Here is a 20,349-nt window from a genome sequence, read left to right on the forward strand (position 1 = left end):
AAGAAATTATTTGATAAATTTAGGCTAAAGTAATAATTGAGAGTTTGTTATGCTTAACTAATTCTCTTTATATTCTGTAATACAGAAAAATATCTATTCATTAAGCCTGTTTCTTTCATGAGAGCCACAGCTGGCCAGAATGATAGGCTGCCAGTCTACCTAATGGTTGATCATTCTTACTGTATTAACATTGCATTGTATCCATACAAATGTTACTTAACTTTCAATGTCTCAGATCACCTTGCGCTAGATTAATCAATACCATGTAAAGATACAGCTTACTACAGTAGAGAAGTAGTGAAGCACCATAAAATTGTCTTACTAATTTTCAATAGTGCACTCAAATCAATACTGTGGACTATACCCAGTGTATCCTCTCTTTGAGTCACAACATGAAAATAAATTCTCTAGTGACGATCCAACAACTCAATGTATTATGAGATATAACTACTTTTATTTCTCCCCAGTACTCTCTCTTGTAACAGTCTGAGACCTTTTTCTTTGTATACTAACAACAAAAGTAACGGTAGAGGGTTCTTTTAACTACTTCACTTATGTATTTTTAAAGGTGCTCTATTCTAGTACTTCATATGTATGTTTTAGGTACTTCATCTCAAAGTTGAATATATTTGTCATTATGTTTGTATTTGCATGTATATAACTGAGTGGATTTAATATTTGATATTCTAATGTAGCCCTTGTGTTGTTTAATCACTTCAATTAAGATTTCAAAATTAAAAAAGAACAATGATAAATACTAATATTATGAATTTATCAAGGCTTTAGAAAGTATTTAACTAAAGTACTTTAATGACATGATTGACAAGTGAAAACTACTTAGGATATAATTTCACTTATGGTAAAATTCACATGAGAAAAGTAAAATAAATATGGGATACAAGGATACCTACAGAAATGATGGCGCCAGTTTAGCAAATATTGGCAGTTATACAGTTTTATGTATATTTAGTTTTCTCTTTGAACTATACATTTAAAAAAATATTTTAAAATATTGATGCCTTCAGTTTTTTTTATCAATAATATAACAGTTTTATTGTTACTAAAATGAAAATGATTCACTTGAAGAGATCAAGTTATCAAGAATACCTTAAGCAAGGTGACATTTTCCAGTTAATTCAAACCAGTTTGTTGGTTATAAAGATCCTTTAAATGCATTTATGAACACAAAATTGAGACATACTAAGTTGTCTAATGAGTAAATATATTGATGGTACAAGGTGCTAAATGTAATTTTTTAACTTGTTTGCTTTTTATAATGTTGCTTGGATTATTTAAAAAGTATTGCTTCAGTATAAGTTGGGTTACAAAATAATCAACATCATCATCCTCATCATCATTTTACATCTACCTTTTCGTGCTTACACGAGTCAGATGAGATTTTATTGAGGCAGTTTTTTTTTCTTTGGCCAGATACCTCCTGTTGCCAACCCTCACCTGTTTCCCTGAGTCTATCAGATAACAAACAACCCAGGCATGCTTTCATAGAAGATACCAAACAAACAAGACTGTTTGTATGAATAGTAACTCTTCCTTTATTGTCTGCAGACCCATGTCAAGAAAGAAGGGAAAAGGAATATGATTAATATTTCATTGAAGAAGAGTTAAATTGTGAAAATGATATCAGTAGAGTGAAACTTGAATAGTGATTAAAGAGCAGTTTGAGAAATTGATCCTCAATCACAATATTCCATGGTAGAAGTGGCTAAACTTAGCTTAGTTTAATCAATTGACTTTATATACTTTGGTATAATCTTTTATCTTTATATCATATAAGAAAATTCAATATGTTGTATTGCAATGAGGAAAGTTGGCTGTAAGAAGAAAAGAGAGGTAATGTCATTTGAGACATAAATGGGAAGGAATTATAGAAAAGTCTGAGAGAGTAGATAGTGTTGAGAAAGTCAAAAGTCAGGGATACAAGGGAGTGAAAGAAGGAAATGGTTGATGAAAGGAACTGGAGATAAAGAATGATTACAACTAGACAAAATTTTTATACTACATAATTTATGGTTTAAAATTCTGAAACTGTTCCTTTGTTTCCTGAAATGTATTATAGTATTGAAGCTTAGAAATGTTAAAATCAATTCTCTGTTTCATGCATAATTTAATTTCATAGAATATTTAAATATTTAAAAGCTTAAAAGCTTGTCAGCATTTTCTTAAATTATCCTTTAGTTTGAAAGAGCAATTTAGATAAAAGTACTTTTAATTGCTACACTGTTTCACTGTTGCTACTGGTTACGTTTCTGTTTCCTGATTCTTGTGCAACATTCCTGAAGAATCGAACATGTTAAATAGATAAAATGCAGAAAAAACAAGTAAAGAAATCAATTTCAAATATTTTGTGTAAAAATATCTAAACCAATGAATGAAGGAAAGCTTGGCAAAAACTGTGCTGGTTTCACTTATGATTGAAATGAAATTCCTCACATTGAAAACTAAAGTAATTATACATAAATTAAGAATATATCAATATAGCTTGTTGTAAATAGCTTTGAAAATGTCAAGATATTGATTTAGGGAAAAGAGCTGTTTATTCTTTTGTAACACAATAATAAATAAACTTGCTTCTTTTATATATATTTAATTTGCTCTAAATAAATAAATATAAATTATATATTTTTTCTTTTAATCAATAAGCTTTTTTATAGCATTCCTACAAAAAATTATGTATTAACAATTCATTTTGAAAGTTTATCAAACATAATAATGAAAATAAGTGTAAACATAATTTACATCACTTTATAATTTTTTTAACTACTGTTAATGGTTGTTACAGTCATCAGTATAGAGAAAATGCATCAAAATTAAAAACTGAAAACTATGAGTCCATAATAAAAATTTATAGTTCAAGTTATTATTTATCTCAAATTAAATGAATTTGAATTTTTATTTATTTCCATTGGGAGTCACTCCCAAAAGGGCAAGTAACCAATAATAAAACATGCCCCAAGTATCAAGTTTGTTGAGAGTTACAAAAGAGAAGGCGGTGATTGAGAGAATCAAATGAGAAACTGCCCTAAAAACAAATCAACTCAAGATTTAAAAGAATTGAAATTACATCCATCAGAGCAGCTAGAAGCGGTTCTATAAGACAGATGTCTGAAGAAAGAAACTACTAAGAGTAGAAACACTTCTTGCAAAAGGGAACAACAACAATGAAATGAGAATTAGAGAAATACAAGTTACTCAAGATCCAAAGATTTACAAGTCTGAATAACAATGAGATTGGCATAGAAAATCTATAAGATGATAAACAAGAGATTTTCACATGCAGTTACTACTGATAATGACAATCAATAGAAGTAGATAATATTTTATATTAATGAATTGATGATATTAAGCAGAAGATCTAAATGAAAGTTTGGTCATTCTTGACAATTTACAAATTAGAAAATCACAAGGTATGTCTAAATAACTTTCACAATTATTCCCATCTTCAAAAATCAAGGTAGGAGAACTAAAAACAAATTAAAACTCATGAAACTTATCATTTAATGACTAATACAGAATAGAAATATTTTCCATAAAATTTGAAAAACCAGATTTCAAAATGTGCAAATAGAAACTCTTACATTAAATTAATACCAAAAATGTTCCCAACAGTAAAAAAAACAATTATTTCAATATTTTCTACGAGGAATTCATATTTTGAAATGCTCAAGTATCTTCAATTTTTAAGGATTTTGGCTTTCTGGAACCACTAGTTTTTCTAACCAGATAACACGATTTTTCACCTCTTTATCTATAAAAGAGAGATTCTGTCTGTTTGTGTGTTTGTTCATTTGTTTGTCTTTCAAAATGAAAGTAAATGGTTCAAGGGAAACTTATGCTTTTTCTTCTTATCTTATCTTATATCTTATCTATATATATAAAAGAGAGATTCTGTCCGTTTGTGTATTTGTTCGTTTGTTTGTCCACCAAAATGAAAGTAAATGGTTCAAGGGAAACTATTATGTATATGTATCTATCTATTATTATATTATATTATATTATATATATAGAAGAGAGATTCTGTCCATTTGTGTGTTTGTTCATTTGTTTGTCCACCAAAATGAAAGTAAATGGTTCAAGGGAAGCTATTATGCTTTTTCTATATTTCCTATTATGGTATTGCCTAATTTGTCTCAACAAAAATTGTGCAATGGTACGATACTAATCGTGCACAAACCTATGAGGAATTACATTGAAACAAATATTCTCACTGATTTTGGTAAAGGTGACACCATCTTCATTCCTCGCATACCAGGTATACCATCTAATGTCCCATTCCAATCTAAGCCATTAAAGTTTCCAATCCCACTTTCTTTTGCTATAAGCATTAATAAAAGTCAGGGCCAAACACTAAAAGTTGCTGGATTGCAACTTGAAGAACAAACAAAAGTTTATATATGAAATCCATTTTTTTTTTCTACTTCAATTATTACATATTTTTCTCTTATTTAATACATACATACAGGATGAGTAAGCCTAAATCTGTAATCATAGTCTCACCCTGGTTCAGATTCAAAACTGAATCTTTCAATTCTCCTTGGGCATACGGCCTATTCAAATGTCAAAAGAAACTATGACAAATGGGTCTTCCATTTCACCTGTGGCCTTCTCAGTGCCATCGCACAGTCACCTGGATTCTGTAAAGCTATTCTTCTATATGATATAGCTATTCTTCTAGCTTCATTCACGTTGAAACTGAATTTTTCAATTTTCCGTCAGCATACTGCCTAGTCAAACCTCAAAAGGAACAGTGACAAATGAATGTTCCACTTGACCTGTGGCCTTTTCAGTGCCATCGCAGTCACCTGGATTCCGTAAAGCTATTCTTCTATATGATATACTCATTTTTCTAGCTTCTCAGCTCAAGAAACAGTAAGAGTAATTACCCAATCAACAACAGGTATTACTGCTAGTTCATGATAATCTACAGATAAATAGTCTAAGATAATTGCTAAAGTAAAGTTGTAAATGCAGGCTTTATTCTAATAAGCCAACAGTCTCTATTTACATTCCCAGATAATTTGTAGTATTTGCAGCATGTTAGGACATTTTTGCAATATTTTGGTATTGCATTTACATATCCAAAGCCTCCACATGTCTCATACAAGACATATGAAAGCCCTAAGATACCTACACCTAACATGTTTCTTTTGAAGGTGCTGGTCTGGGTAACGTTTTCATGAAATAACATAGATGCTTCCCCTCCCTACACCACCAGTGTTGTCTTACAAAAAAGCTAAAGCTGATACAGCTTGTTATCATAGGCACTTCTGTCAGGCACCAGCATTATTACAAGTATTGCTGTAATAAGCTTGGAGGTGTGAAAAGTAAAGTTGACATCAATGGTATTTGAAGTCAGAGCTCAGAGAACCAAAACAAATGCTGCAAGGCATTCTATCCAATGCTCTAACAACTGACAAGTTGCTGCCTTCTAATTTATTCATGTATTTATCATTACTTGCTAGTGTGAGGAAGAGGACAAGTGTCAATGAACTATTAGACACTCCTCAAATAGTGGAATGATTGATTGAGATTATTACATTGCCATAAGGATAATAAATATCTAATGATTGAAGTACAACCGTTCCTTAGAAAAGAACTAACTGAAACATTAGACATTTCCTCAAGTCAACATATCTTGACAATATTGAGTCTTGACAACATAAACCTCTTTTGATCCTAGAGATTATATTCGTGTTGAGATTGAATCATAAATAATGTTTGGTGCAGTTCTTTAGATATGAATTTGATATTGCATTTAGAAAAGGGTTTATAATTCAGGAACTGTAACAAAAAAGCAATATATGAGAAGTATGTCTAAGTAAGAGTGAGATAAAACTAAATAATTTAGAATTACAGTAATTATAATCTAGATGTAGAAAGAGAGTGATAAAAAATGGTAGATTTTCTTATCAGTAAATGACATTTCCTTGGATATAATCAAATCTTGTTGACCTTGATAAATGGAATAATGTTATCAAATAATAAGTGACTAATATTGCTAAGCTTACTACAGCTTGTTTCAATGAGTTTTCATGGTCAGATCATTCATTGATCTTAAACATCAAGTTGTCTAAGAATTTATCTTTTGATCTCAATGTACAAGTTCATATAAGAAAGAATTGATTGTTATTTAGCTGTAAAGTACAAACTAATATTTATTACTGTGGATTTTTTGCTCATTTATTATCTATTTTAACTGTACACTAATTCTGATTGGGGAGTACAGAATTATTGAATTCATACGTATCAGTGTCTGCATATATTTGTCTACATTTTGCAATTCATTATAATTATCTCTCTCTTTCAATCAACTAACTATAAAACAGTTTGTTGGTAAATTTCTTTTTCAAAATGTGATTATTATTACTAATTTAATCATACAAAAGGAAATGGTTCTTTGAACCTTTTTTGAACTCCTAATTGTTATGAAATGAGTCAAGTTTGCTTTCATACTGATGTTTAAGATGATGAATTTTATAGCCAAATTATCATATAATTCATAATTAGAATTATCTTCAGAGATAGTTTATAATTAGGAACTTAATGGTACAGCTTTGTGGATGTTTTTCTTTCACTTTTTTGGATACTGTTTTTTCTAATATAAATGTTAATCAGTGTTGTGTTGACTCAAATCAATAAGCTACTAGTTGCTTTTCCTCTCCTGTTATCTTAAAATATTTATCATAAAAAATCTTTACTTGACTGCTGCTTTTTGTAGTATTCAATTTGTTACTATTTATTATGAAAGGGTAGTAGAGTGATAAAGTAGTAGGAAAAAAATACTTTGTGGTATTTAAGTTACTTCTCTTTACATTCAAAGTTGAAACTCTACCAAGATCAGCTTTGCCTTTTCATCAGTGAAAGGCCAATGTATAAGTACCAGTCAGTTACTAGGATTTATTTACTTGATTATACCCTCCTACCCTTGTAGCCCTGTGCATCTTTAAAATCATTATTATTTGTTATTCTACTACAACAAGTTCACACTGAGATAACTTTACAACTACCACTTCAAAAGCAAAGGGTTATGGAATTTATTAGTGTGGTTAGCATGGTATTAAGAAGTTAAAAAACATCTATTTCTTTTAATAGAATACAAATCTATCACAGTTTTTGGACTTCACATTATAAGCTAATAAAATAATTATCTGTTTTACAGTATCCCCTGAAGGGATGAATTTAACTGTGCTTGAAGGAAATTCTGCTAATATCCATGTTTTACCTATCTTTCAAACTTAATGAATTTCATTAAAAGAAATGTGGTCAAATTATGTCAATTTATGATTAAACAAAAAGAAACCCTTTCTTGTGCCTAAGAAAGAAATCACTATTATGCTTGTCTTGTCTGCATTTCTTTTTTTGTTATACACTGATATATTCAGACTACTATCTTCATCTTCACTGTTATCATCACAATGTTCCTAATCTTCTTCAGGTGCCTGTTGTACTTGGTAACATTCTCTGAATTCCATAATTTTAGTACCAAATATGATGAGCACTTAAATAAGGGTCAGAGGATACAATGGCTGAAACATAAGTATAACAACCAAGAGAAGACAGCAGTCTTAATATATCAGAACATAAAGACAGATGAAATGTCACTAGGCATTTTTTCTGACATGCTAACGATTCTGCCAGCTTTGCCTTAGTAATATTAAGAGAATGTATGCATGAATATATATATATGAAAGAAAAGTCTGAATGACCTGTCCTTGTTTTTTCATGTCCCCTTTTGTATCATCCAACTGCCTGGATGTTTTGTTGTCGCCTGTTGCGTTCTTGTCCCATTTTTTGTCTTCTTTTTTATATACATATAGCGGTGCATGTACCCTTTGGTCTCTTACATGTAAGTATATATATATATATATGTGTGTGTGTATATAAATTTTGTACGACTCTCTTATTCTTTCATTCTTTCTTTCTTTCAGCCCCTTCACACTTACTACGTTCTTTCCACACTTCTCTCACATATCCTGGCCTTCCCTTCATTCTCACCTTCCCTCCTCTTTCACTTCATTCTGTCCCTTTTCTTTCTTTTTTTCCATCCCGCCCTAATTCTTCTATCCCTCTGCCTCTACCTCTCTCTTCTCCTTCCATGTGACTGGTGTTCGACCAAACCTGACCTTCCTTTCTTGGTTTGACTACCATCCATGCAACATCTATATTCCTTACCATGCCTGTCATCTCTTATGTCCCTGCTGTGAGCTTTCACTTCCACACACGCCAGCTTAATTTAATTCGTCCTTAGTCAGAAGACACCTGTTGTTAATGTCCCGTTGTTTACATTTGTATTTGTGTACCAATTTCTCCATTTTTTCTGCCCTTGTTTTTGTATACATTCGCTGCTTTCTTCCAAGGAATCTAGTGCTCTTAGCTTAGATTTTCCTTGGAGCAGGCTCGAGTATAACCAGCTGAAACTGCAAAGATAATCTGGAACTCAACTGACGAAAGAAAACTCCAAATGACCTGTCCATTTTTTCATGTCCCTTTTTGTATCATCCAACTGTCTGGATGTTTTGTTGTTGCCTGTTGCATTCTTGTCCCATTTTTTGTATTCTTTTATATATATATGTTAATGATTTCTATCATTAACAATAACAACCACTGCTACAACAGTGTAGTAATAGAAGTTATATATGTTTCAAAATATATTTTATTATTATCTAGTAATATTTGTAAGGAAACAATGTCTGATTTTCTAAAAATGTATTTCATTTACTATATGGCTAACACTGACCTATCTAATGTCAGAACTGTACATTAGTGGAATGGTACAAAATATTACAGACTGGCACAAATAATAGACACTTAAAAGATAATGGTATGTCTGATAGGCATAAAGTTGCACATTAGAAGGAAAATATTATATTCAAGCATTTCCAAACAGTGTTAGTTAAGTAAGTGAAACTGGTAATGAATAGGTTTATTTGCTACTGTAGACATTAAAAATGATAATTATCAAGTGACTTAGAAGTTAGTACTTTTAAAAATTCCCATTTGTAAATTAATGTGTTTCTATGGGTATTCTTATTTTCTATTTTACTTTTGCAAATTTTGAAATTTATTTAGAAATGTAAAAATTATATTTTATTTTTTATTTTTATTGCTCTGATAAACTGTTCCACGTTTAGATTCATATTCCTTTCTAACTATTAAAACATTATTTTATTTTTTACATTTCATTCATCTAAAAAGCGAAAAAAAGTATATATATATATATTTTTGCTTTAAAGGAATATCTCCAGAGTAAATATTCTGGAGATGTACCTTTAAAGCTTTAAATTAGTAATTTTATCTTACACTGCAAAGAATTCGATTAGCTCATTTCATATTACTCTTATTGAAAAGGGTAAGTTAGTTAGGATAGTCACTAAATGATTATTTCGTTGAATATAAATCATTGCTGTTTCTTAAGTTTGATTTAAATTTTATCAACAAAAAAAAATGTTTATCTCAATGAGGCAAGTTAATACGAGAGTTTTTACATGCTCTATTGATCTGCAAAAATATGACATTTAAATCTTGCTTATTTCATACCTATCATAAACAAGAAAGAGCAAGCCTAAAAATTGAATTTAAAAAGAAAAAAAAGATGCAGTGGCTACCATGGCTAAACTGCTTTTAGTATAATTTTGTTTGATCAAGGTTGACATGGAGCTAAACAGCAACATAATGCACCATACAGAGAAATAAAATACATCACTGGCTGTTCTAACACTTAAAGCATAAAAACTATAAATATGGAAAAAATTAATTATGTTTAAATAAATTAAGCATTTTTAATTTAATTTCATTTCAAGGTCAATCTACTTTAGTGTCATTCAACATGGAAGGAGTGAATTCCATATGGTTTTAATTAATTTTGTATAGGATTTAGTGGATTACTGATTTAAGCTCTGCTACTCCCTTAAGCTCCAAGTCCATAGGTTTATCTGGGAGAATTGGTTCAGATGTTTCTTTAAGTTATTGGATTAAGTGCTGCTAGAAGTTGGCTAATATGAAAGCAATGAATTGTAAAACCTTTATCACTTGTATTTAGGATGTTTCTTGATTTGAAATGAGATAATATACTAATTTTGTAGATGTAGTAACTGATACTAATACACATTTAGTCATCAGTGTTAAAATATTCTAATCACCCTTGTGTAAAAAAAAGAAAATTGTTACTTTCTGTGAAGTTCATACCTAAATTTTTTTATATGAAATGCAAATGAACAGACAATAAAACAAAAGGGAAATTGTGGCTTAATTATTTACACAATGAAAATATTTTATTAGCACATAGAAATGACTATTGTTTTCCTGTCAACATTTAGAATATCTGTAAATGATACAGAATTTTATGCACTAATGCTCTGACAAAAAGTATGCTTTCTGAAAAGATATTGACAAATATATATTGGAATATTCTAATTCTTTCATATTGTATCTCTCACAATAATTACTGTACCAAAATTTGAATTGAAGTAAAAATATTTATTCAGTCTATATGTTTCTAGAATTAAGTCTTGTATCTATGCATTATTGGAAGTATATTAGAACTCAAGATTTCAGTAATGTTCAAATCAAAGAAAAGAAACACTAAATTATTTATATTTTATAAGATGCACAGCTGTTACTTCTAACTCTAGATGATTCAATATAAACATTGTGTTGTAATTTTATCAAATTTATTGGTTACATTCAAAACTCTAAAAGAGAAATATATTACTTGCTTCAAATGATACAAATTTATAGGGAGAAATGTGGCCGGTTTAAGCAATACCAGTGTATGTCCTGTATTATTTTATTGGTTTTGGCAGAGGCAGGCAATGAAATATAAATTGAATCTTGCAAAGCATTTAACCTGGTAGTTCACTGTTTCATCCATTAATTGAGATAAATAAATATTCCAAGTACAGATTTTATCTGTCTACATGATCTTCCAAAGTGATTGTTTATTTAGAAATCTGTACTTTAAGCTATTTATTTACTCTTTTTATTTATTCATACATAAGCTACTTAATAATTTTTTAGGCTTTCTAAAAACATAAGTGATTTATTCAACTCAAATCAACCTCAACTGTCAAATTAATTGAACACATATTTTGCAAATATTCATTGAAAAGGTTCAAAGACTTTAAATGAAGTTATAGACATCTTTCATATCATCTCTTGATTTTTACCAAAACAAATCTTAACTCATGTGTTCCGATGATTATTACACTCATTAAAATCTTTTACAAAGATAAGATTAGAGAGTGAGTATCAAAGAATGAAAGTGAACCTGTAGAAGCTTAAAACATTAAAGGACTGAAGTTTGATTCATTATCATGATATCATTTCTAGAGACTGGGAAGAGGAAATCCATCTTAAATATTGTTAATGTGACTAATTTTTGACTATAGGTTGTCATCAGGAAAAAAATAGTAAGAAGGGACAATAGTTAATTAAGGACTATTCACTGCATCTTCAAAGCATATACTCTCACTCTCTCTCTCTCTCTCTCTCTCTCTCTCTCTCTCTCTCTCTCTCTCTCTCTCTCTTTCTCTCTCTCTCACACACACACACACACACACACATTTCATGTTGACTGATGGAAAAAAGAGTACTCAACACCATAGCTGATATTTTATGGTGCTCAAGTCAGCCTCTTGTTTGAAGACCCTGTGTATCCATAGGCAAGATTCAGATTAGCAACAGACAAACTGTCTATATATATATATCCCATAAATAAAGTGTTTTTTTTCAATTGCATGAACTAAAAGTCAGAGGGAGATGGGCTAAACTACCTGCATCAACTTGCCATAAAAGCAGGTAGTAATTTTACCTTGTCCTTATTCTTAGTGCAAGTTTTTTGAAGAGTGCAGTTTGATTTTAACAGTCATTTTTTCAAAGCTGCTATAATGGAAGTGACAAAGGAACATATTTTGCTTTATGAGTTCAATAAAGGCAACAACACAAGGAATATTAATGCAATATATGGGGATCGGACAATAAGCATAAGCCAGTGTCAATGGTGGTTCCAAAAACTACAGTTGAGAAGACAAGCCTCATCCTGAAAGATTTGTAGAGCTCGACGAGGATGTCCTGAAAACCATGGTGGAACAAAATCCCATCTTAACTGTTGAAGAACTAGCAGAAAAGCTTGGATTTGGTCATTCAACCATTCATCAACAATAGTGCTAGAAGAAAAACGACCATCTTTGGTTTCAAGATGAAAAGTGTTCTTCCATCAGGATAATGCTTGGGCACATACAACGAGGATGACATTCCAAAGGCTGAAGTAGTTTGAATGGGAAACGATGCCCCACCCACCATATTCACCAGACATTGCCCCATCTGATTATCATTTATTCCACAGTCTTCAAAATCATTTGGGTGGAAAAACTAGGAATTCTGTAGACAAGGTCAGAGTAGTACTGCAGAAGTGAATTTTGGAAGAGAGGCATTGCAAGTCTACCAGATAGATGGAAGAGCATTGTAGGAAATGAAGGAGAGTATATTTTAGATAAAAAAAAGAACTTTGTTTACCTTAATTTTGAAAAATAAAAGAAGTATAAAAGAAACTGCATTATTTATGGGATGACCCTATATATATATCCGGCCCATCAGGAATCACTGCAGAGATGCTCAAAATATCTGGCAGTGTTGGCTACAGCCTAGTCACCCGTATTACAAACCAGGTGATACACGAAGGAGTCATACCCAATGACTGGTGTAGCAGCACCATAGTCAACTGCTACAAAGGTAAAGGTGACGCCTTAGATACAAATAATTACAGAGGCATCAAGCTGTTAGATCAGGTTATGAAAGTTACGGAGAGGGTCATAGCCCAACTAATTAAGGAGCAAATCAATTTACCAAAATCAAGACACCATTTTGAGCGTGGCCGTTGCCAGTACCGCCTGACTGGCCCTCATGCGGGTGACACGTAAAATTACCTACTACACTCTCTGAGTGGTTGGCGTTAGGAAGGGCATCCAGCTGTAGAAACTCTGCCAAATTAGATTGGAGCCTGGTGTTGCCATCCGGTTTCACCAGTCCTCAGTCAAATCGTCCAACCCATGATAGCATGGAAAGCGGACGTTAAATGATGATGATGATGATGATGATGATATATATATATATAGAGAGAGAGAGAGAGAGATGCTTACACACACATACAATCTTTGTTTCAATCAACATTGAGTCTTGTCTTTTTGAACTAGTGAAGATATATGCATTGTAAATAAAAATGCTGTATATATATATTATGCAATATATGCTCAAATATGAGGTTAATTGGGTTAGAAAATTACAATTGCAATAACAATTCATCTCAGATGTTTAAAAGTAAATATTAAGTAATTCGTTCAAATATTTTATCTAATTTATGTTAAATAAACAAGTAATAATATTTCTGACCTTGTTCTAATAATCTGAATTCTCTATGGTATTTCCAAATTGGGTAGATTGGTTAGTAATTATAGTAATGATTCTTAGACTCTAAACTAGAAAAATGTTGATTCTTTCAGTACCTTACTTGATGGCACTTCATTTCAATTGTCTGTTATAAGTTTTAATGAATGATTTCATATATTATAGTCAATTTGAGATGTTGTTGATTCCCAATCAAAATGAATTATTCCTATAATAGTGGAGAGTAAATGTCTAAAGCATTTCATAATAAAACAGTTGTCACTAGATAGCGTAAACAAATTATTCTACCACTTTAAACTATATCTTCATGAAACTACAAACGCATGAAAACAACCTGTATGTTCAACAACAATAACATCCCCACTATCATCAGGCTTACATTCAGATTTCTAAATGGTTTATATTTTAAATACAACTCTTAATCTATACAAACTCAAACACAATCTATATGATATTCATACACACACGCAAGTGCACATACACACATACATCATCATCATCATCATCATCATCATCATCATGTTCATATTAACATGCTAGCATGAATTGGATGGGTCAAAGCCTCTTGTCACTTGTTACAGTCCCTTGTCATCTGGCACACACAGAGCAACATAAAATACAGGGTAACTTTTACAACTGGATGCCTTTCCTATAACCAACCACTTTACATTAAGGACTAGGTACATTTTATTGTACCACTGCCAAAAGAGAGAATGTCCTCTACAAGTTTAAAATCTCTCCTTTTCTCTACATTAATTCTTTTTATTTTGAGATAGTTTTACTCTGTGTGGTAGGTGGGTCACATAGATTATTGCATATATGTTTAGTACCTGTTGTTATTTTCATACTTTGGTTTCACTCTAATGTTTCTAACGTTCAGATATTTGGTCACAGTGATCTGGAGCAGATTTTCATAACGGCTAATGAAGCCAATATTGTCAAACCATGGTATGAAACTAATAATTACTAGATTCTCTGATACTTCCAATGTGTGCATAATTGAGTACTTTACACCAAGAAAAAAATAATAATAAATAAATCAGTATCCAGCACCTATTTATCAAACTCTTCTCACTTTCCAGTGTGGTGCAAATGTTAAACAAGTGTTGAGTGGTGAACATTTAGTTCTGCAACCTCCTAAATTATTTTGTGTGAGCCAACTTCAATAATAACTCTCAATTGGTAGTTAATTGCAGAAGGTTCTTTGTGATCTTCCTCAGCTCCAAGATTCTTATCTCTACCACAAAATTTTGGGAAGGAAAGTTAAGTTTTACATTTGTTGACAGTTCCCTGAGCAAATTGCTTGATTGGTATAGTGAACAATTTCCACTAATTTGCATTTTTCTTTTTGAACTCAAACAAGAATAAACAGTGGGAAGAAAACCATAAGCATAAATCATCTAGCCAAAATTTGTGCTTCAAAATGGTATTTTACATGCAATTAGTTAAAGTTTATTCCAAAATATGCATCATTATTTAAAATTACAAACACACACATACACTTTCAAACTCATGTGTATGTGTATACACACACACACACACACACACACACACTCATACATATGTATGTATATGCACATACACACATACACACTTGTTAGCATGTTAGAAAAAATATTCAATATCTTAAAGTAGCTTATGGATAATTAAGCCAACAAAAACTGCAAATATTTTCCTCACAAAAATCTTGTGATTCTTCTGTCCACTATATTGGAATAAAATTTGTGACTACAGTAAATGTTCTTACAACAGAAGAAAGCTTTCCACGCATTAACCAACATATGTATAAAGATAAACTGTATGAGATGAATACATTTTAAACTATTTTAGAGTTGTTACCAAGCATGGCTAATTTGGTAGTACATTGTGAGACATTGTAGTTTAGTGTATTTAGTTTTATTCTTCTCACCTCTGAGTTGAAATTTGGTGGCAACTAATGCTTCATTCTATCTCTCAAGGATCAATAAAATACCAACAATATACATTTAAAATTAGTGTTTATCTTTTAAAGGGCGATGACGGTAAATAAACTCATTGATTCCTTCTTTATCTGAGTGAAAAATTTTATTTTACAATTCTAATTTATGTTGTATTTAAACTTTATTTATTCATAAGTCTAGAATATTTAGAATTGTTTTTCTTTTTTTATAAGATATGAATAGCATAACCATTTCAAAACAAAATAATTAGGTCATTCATTATTTTATATTATGTTGCTGTTTAAGTCAGTGAGCAGACCTGTGATCAGAGGTCTTCAAACTGTAGCCATCCCATCTTCATTTAAAGTATAATACTTTGAAAATAGTGGCATATGGTTTGAGGGAGATTTGGTTGCTATACTTAGAAGCTCCTTCATGATATATGGAATAAAAATAATATCGGATAAGTCTAGTCAGATGGCTTAAGATATAAAAAAGTTAGCAATAACTAATATACATACAGTTATTGCAATAATAGATTATAAAGTAATTAGTATAATTTTATCATGGTTGTATAAAATGACAATGCAGTCTTGAAAAATGTTTAAACTGTCATTATCATGATAGACCTTTTTATATTGGACAGTCACAATAAAAGACTAATATGAAGCATTATACTTCATATAATGACTTTAGCTTCTTGATGCGATTTGGGGAAAACATCTGTTGCTGATTATATCACTAGAACAATGTCAAACTAGTTTTTTATAACTGTGAGATGAGAATCAAACTATGAGATGAGAATCTTTTCTTTTTATTTCTAAAACAATATTTTCTCATTTTTACAACAAACTTTTAGAATAAATAACTCAATCATATTTTTTTCTAAATTAATAATATCCAGTGTATATTCAAGTATTAATTGTTTTGTTTTTTGTTTTGTTTTTTTTGTTTTTTTTTGTAAATAATTGGCCCAGAAAGTTCTTTTATTCTTTATTTGATTATTTTTAATATATTGAATTTTTTTATCAGTCTCAGTTGATTTTTAAGAGAGACTAAACACAAAAAACAAAGGTTCATGGCAATATGTTACCTACAACGAAATGTTGCTTTCTTATTTCCTATATTCCTATCATATTAGGAAAATATAATCTCTGTACTCCTGCATTAATGCAGTTTATACTATCATTCTTCTATATGAACCATCTCCAATCTGCAGATATACTTAAATATTGATAATAAACATTTACAGTATTACTTTTGCCTATTTATTAACTGCTTGTATATATCGGCTCCCACTGTTATCTTAATGCTAATTACTTTCTTCTTGCTAACATTTAGCATATTTACATGTGTATAAGTCACACTATTTTATATTTGATTTTAACTGAAAATACTGAGGTATAACTTCTACATGGGGCAAAGCTAAAATTATGAAGGGAAAAAAATTAGTACCAAGATTTAACACTAAATTAGGAGCAACATGGTAGTTTACTCTAAAAAAAATATAACACATTGAAACATTATTTCTAAATAATCCTTCAAAAATTCTGTTGTACTGTGTATGAGAGAGAGTGAGAGAGAGAGAGAGAGAGAGAGAGAGAGAGAGAGAGAGAGAGAGAGAGTGATCCATGTCTAGATAAAAATGAAAAGATTAAATAGTAATAAGTAAACAGTTTGCAAATTAATGTCATTTAGTGGTTTAGGTTTTCCATAAATATTGCAACAACTAAGCAATAAAAAGAAGGAAAGAATCTTAATATTTAAAGGTCGTGTACAATTTATGTATAAAACCCAATATTTCAGTTACCTCTTTAAAGCCAGTTCATATATTTCTTCTCATTAGCCAACATATATATAAAGAAAAATAAATTGTATGATCTTAATACTTCTGAACTGTTTTTGAGTTGTTATTGAATATGGTCAATTCAGTTGTACATTGCTAGACAACAATATGGTTCATAGTATTTAGTTTTATTCTTCTTGTTTCACAAAATCTAATTTAGTTTGCTATTTTCTCTGTGACAAAGGACTTTCCTTGAAATGTCAGTATTCATGCCTCCCCATGAAATATGATCTTATCCAAATTTGATAAATGTATACTATATGTTATCGTTTATAATATTTGTAATGTTTTGTTTTTTTTTTGTTTTTTTTGTGTAAGTTATTTTCTAACTTCAGAAATAATTTTTTTAATTTTCATAGCTGATGGTAGTTACTTACTACAACATGCTATGAATTTGGGTGTTGCTAAAAGGTCAGGATAAATGAAATAATAACAATAATGGTTTCAAATTCTGGCACAAGACCAGCAATTTTAGGCTGGGGTAAGTTGATTACATCATCGTCAATGCTTGACTGGTACTTATTTTTATTGACCCTGAAAGGATGAAAAGCAAAGTTGACTCTGATGGAATTTGAACTTAAACCATAAAGACCCAGAAGAAAGCCACTAAGCATGTTATCTGGTATGCTAATGATTCTGATAGCTTGCTACTTTAATAATAATTACTATTCTTTTTATTATTATTATTATTATCATTATTATTATTATTATTATTATTATTATTATTATTAAGGCAGTGAACTGGAGTATTGTTGGCATGCTGGACAAAATGCTTTGTGGAATTTCATGTCTTTACATTCTGAGTTCAAATTCTACCAAGGTTGACTTTCTCCTTCATCTTTTTGGGATTGATAAAATAAGTATCAGTCAAGAATTGCAGTCAATGTAATCGACTTTCCCCCACTCTGAATTTCAGGCCTTATGTCTATAGTTATAAGAATGGTTGTTGTTGTTGTTGTTGTTATTACCTTAGGCGAGCTAGCAGAATTGTTAGCACACTTGGCTACATGCTTAGCAGTATTTCATCTGCTGCTACATTCTGAGTTCAAATCCCTCCGAAGCCAACTTTGCCTTTCATCCTTTCAGGGTCAATAAATTAAGTACTAGTGAAACACTGGGGTCAATGTAATCGACTAGACCCCGCCCCAAAATTTTCAGGCCTTGTGCCTTTAGTAGAAAGGATAATTATTATTATTATCCGAGAGAACATTCTCCTGGATCTCCACAATAGTAATGATAGTGGCACAAGACCAGTAATGTCGAGGGGAGGGGACAAGTTGATTACATCAACCTCAGTACTTAATCCTTTAGTATTCAGATTACTCTGTCAAATGTAATGCTTATCTATTCACACTATTTTGAATTAACCATACATTATTTTGTGGCTTTGAGATTTTGGTGGTGTAATTGTTTATTTTCAGATTGACATTGTAGGTTAGGTGTAAGAGGACAGCTCAGACCAGTTTGAACATAAAACAAGTAAGATATTTGGGCCGGATGTAGCTGGTTTAAATACTAAAGGGTTAATAAATCTTACTGAAGTTAACTTTGCTTGTCATTCCATCCCTCCTGGATTGATAGCATAAGCTACCAAGCAAACTCTGGGTCAATGAAATTGACTAAATACCTCACCTTCAAAATTACTGGCCTTGTGCCTAAATTAGAAATAACAATTATTATAAGAGTTAAGATGGTAGAATAGCAGAACCTTTAATAAAAAAAAAAGTGTCTTTCTATTTTTAAAGTATAAAAAAAGTCTTTCTGTTTTTTTATTATTATTATTATTATTATTATTATGCATTCAAATCCTACTGAGGTCATTTTTGCCTTTCATCCTTCCAAAGTCAATAAAATAAAGTACTGGGGGTCAACATAATTAACTGCTCCTCCCACTCCACCCACAGATTTCCAGCATTATGCCAATATTTGAAATAATTATTACTGTTTTAGATGGTGGATTGGCAGAATAGTAACAGCATGAAACAAAATATATTCTGTTTCATTACATTCTGAGTTCAGATCACACCAGGTTAACTTTATTTTACATCTTTCAGGGGTTGATAAAATAAAATACCAATCAACTATTGGCATCAAATTAACTAATTGCTCCCCACAAATTTCTCACCTTGTCACCATGTCTTGAACAAGTTTAGAAACAATTATTCATTCTTTTCTTTAATGTCTGTTTTTTCATGTTAGTTATGATTGGAACAGAAATATATTTAAGGCAGGATTCTATGACTAAATGCTCTTCCTCTCAACAATCCTAACCAATTTTTCAATTATTGTTGCTAAATATTCACCATTTTTAATCATGTGAAAATAAATGGAATACTTTGTTTAAATAAAAATAGTAAAATCATCAGAGGTAATTAAAAAAATGTTTTTGTTTAGCTCCAAATTAGTCCTGATTAGGCACAACTATAATCAGATATACTCCAGACATGACAATGCTATTTTTAAAGAAGGGTCTAGAATACTATATTTCTCATGTATCTTAACTTGTTTGAGATGGTGGGATTTTAATTTAAGGGAGATTTGGTTACTATTTTTAACTAATGTGAGTGGCTTTGTTGAGACTCCTTTAGCTTGTTAAATGAAAAAAAGAAATAGTTGGTACCTAAGATATTGAAAAGACTGACTAGTTTGGTGGTCTATTCTACTATGTCAGAGCTAATCAAGAAGCCTCTATGCCAGGGGTTTTCAAACTTTTTGACTTGCGGACCCCTTTATATTTCAGGCTTTACCTTAGGGACCCCCTTATAAACGCTTATGAAATTTATACATAAATATTTGCTTAAAATAACATATATCTTTACATTTATTTATTTAACAAATAGGTTTATTGTCAATTAAAAGATTTCGATTAAAAAACATATATAAAATCAGATTGCCCTTAAAAAGTATTTGCTGTCCACAGACACCCTGTCTTGTCCTTGCGGAACCCCTGTGGTCCGTGGACCACAGTTTGAAAACCCCTGCTCTATGCATCCCCTCAACCTACTAGAATTAGCAATTAAATCTCTTTTAACTCATCCCCATATTTTAGAGAAAAAAAAAGAAGAGCACAAAGAATAAATTTAGCCTTGGGTGCACTGGGGTTAAACTACAACAATAGTTAATATCAGTACTGAGCAAAAACATACCAAAAACATTTGATAATGA

At 30.9% G+C, this 20,349-nt stretch overlaps 1 protein-coding gene across 6 annotated transcripts in view; it reads left to right on the plus strand.

The window, feature by feature from the left end:
- The window catches only part of LOC106881289 (neuroglian), a 139,766-nt gene that overhangs the window by 49,339 nt on the left and 70,078 nt on the right, over window positions 1-20,349 (plus strand). The gene's annotated exons all lie outside the window — the stretch shown is intronic.

This window comes from Octopus bimaculoides, chromosome 5, assembly GCF_046866305.1.
Source record: "Octopus bimaculoides isolate indiv1 chromosome 5, ASM4686630v1, whole genome shotgun sequence".
Classification (NCBI taxonomy): Eukaryota; Metazoa; Mollusca; class Cephalopoda; order Octopoda; family Octopodidae; genus Octopus; species Octopus bimaculoides.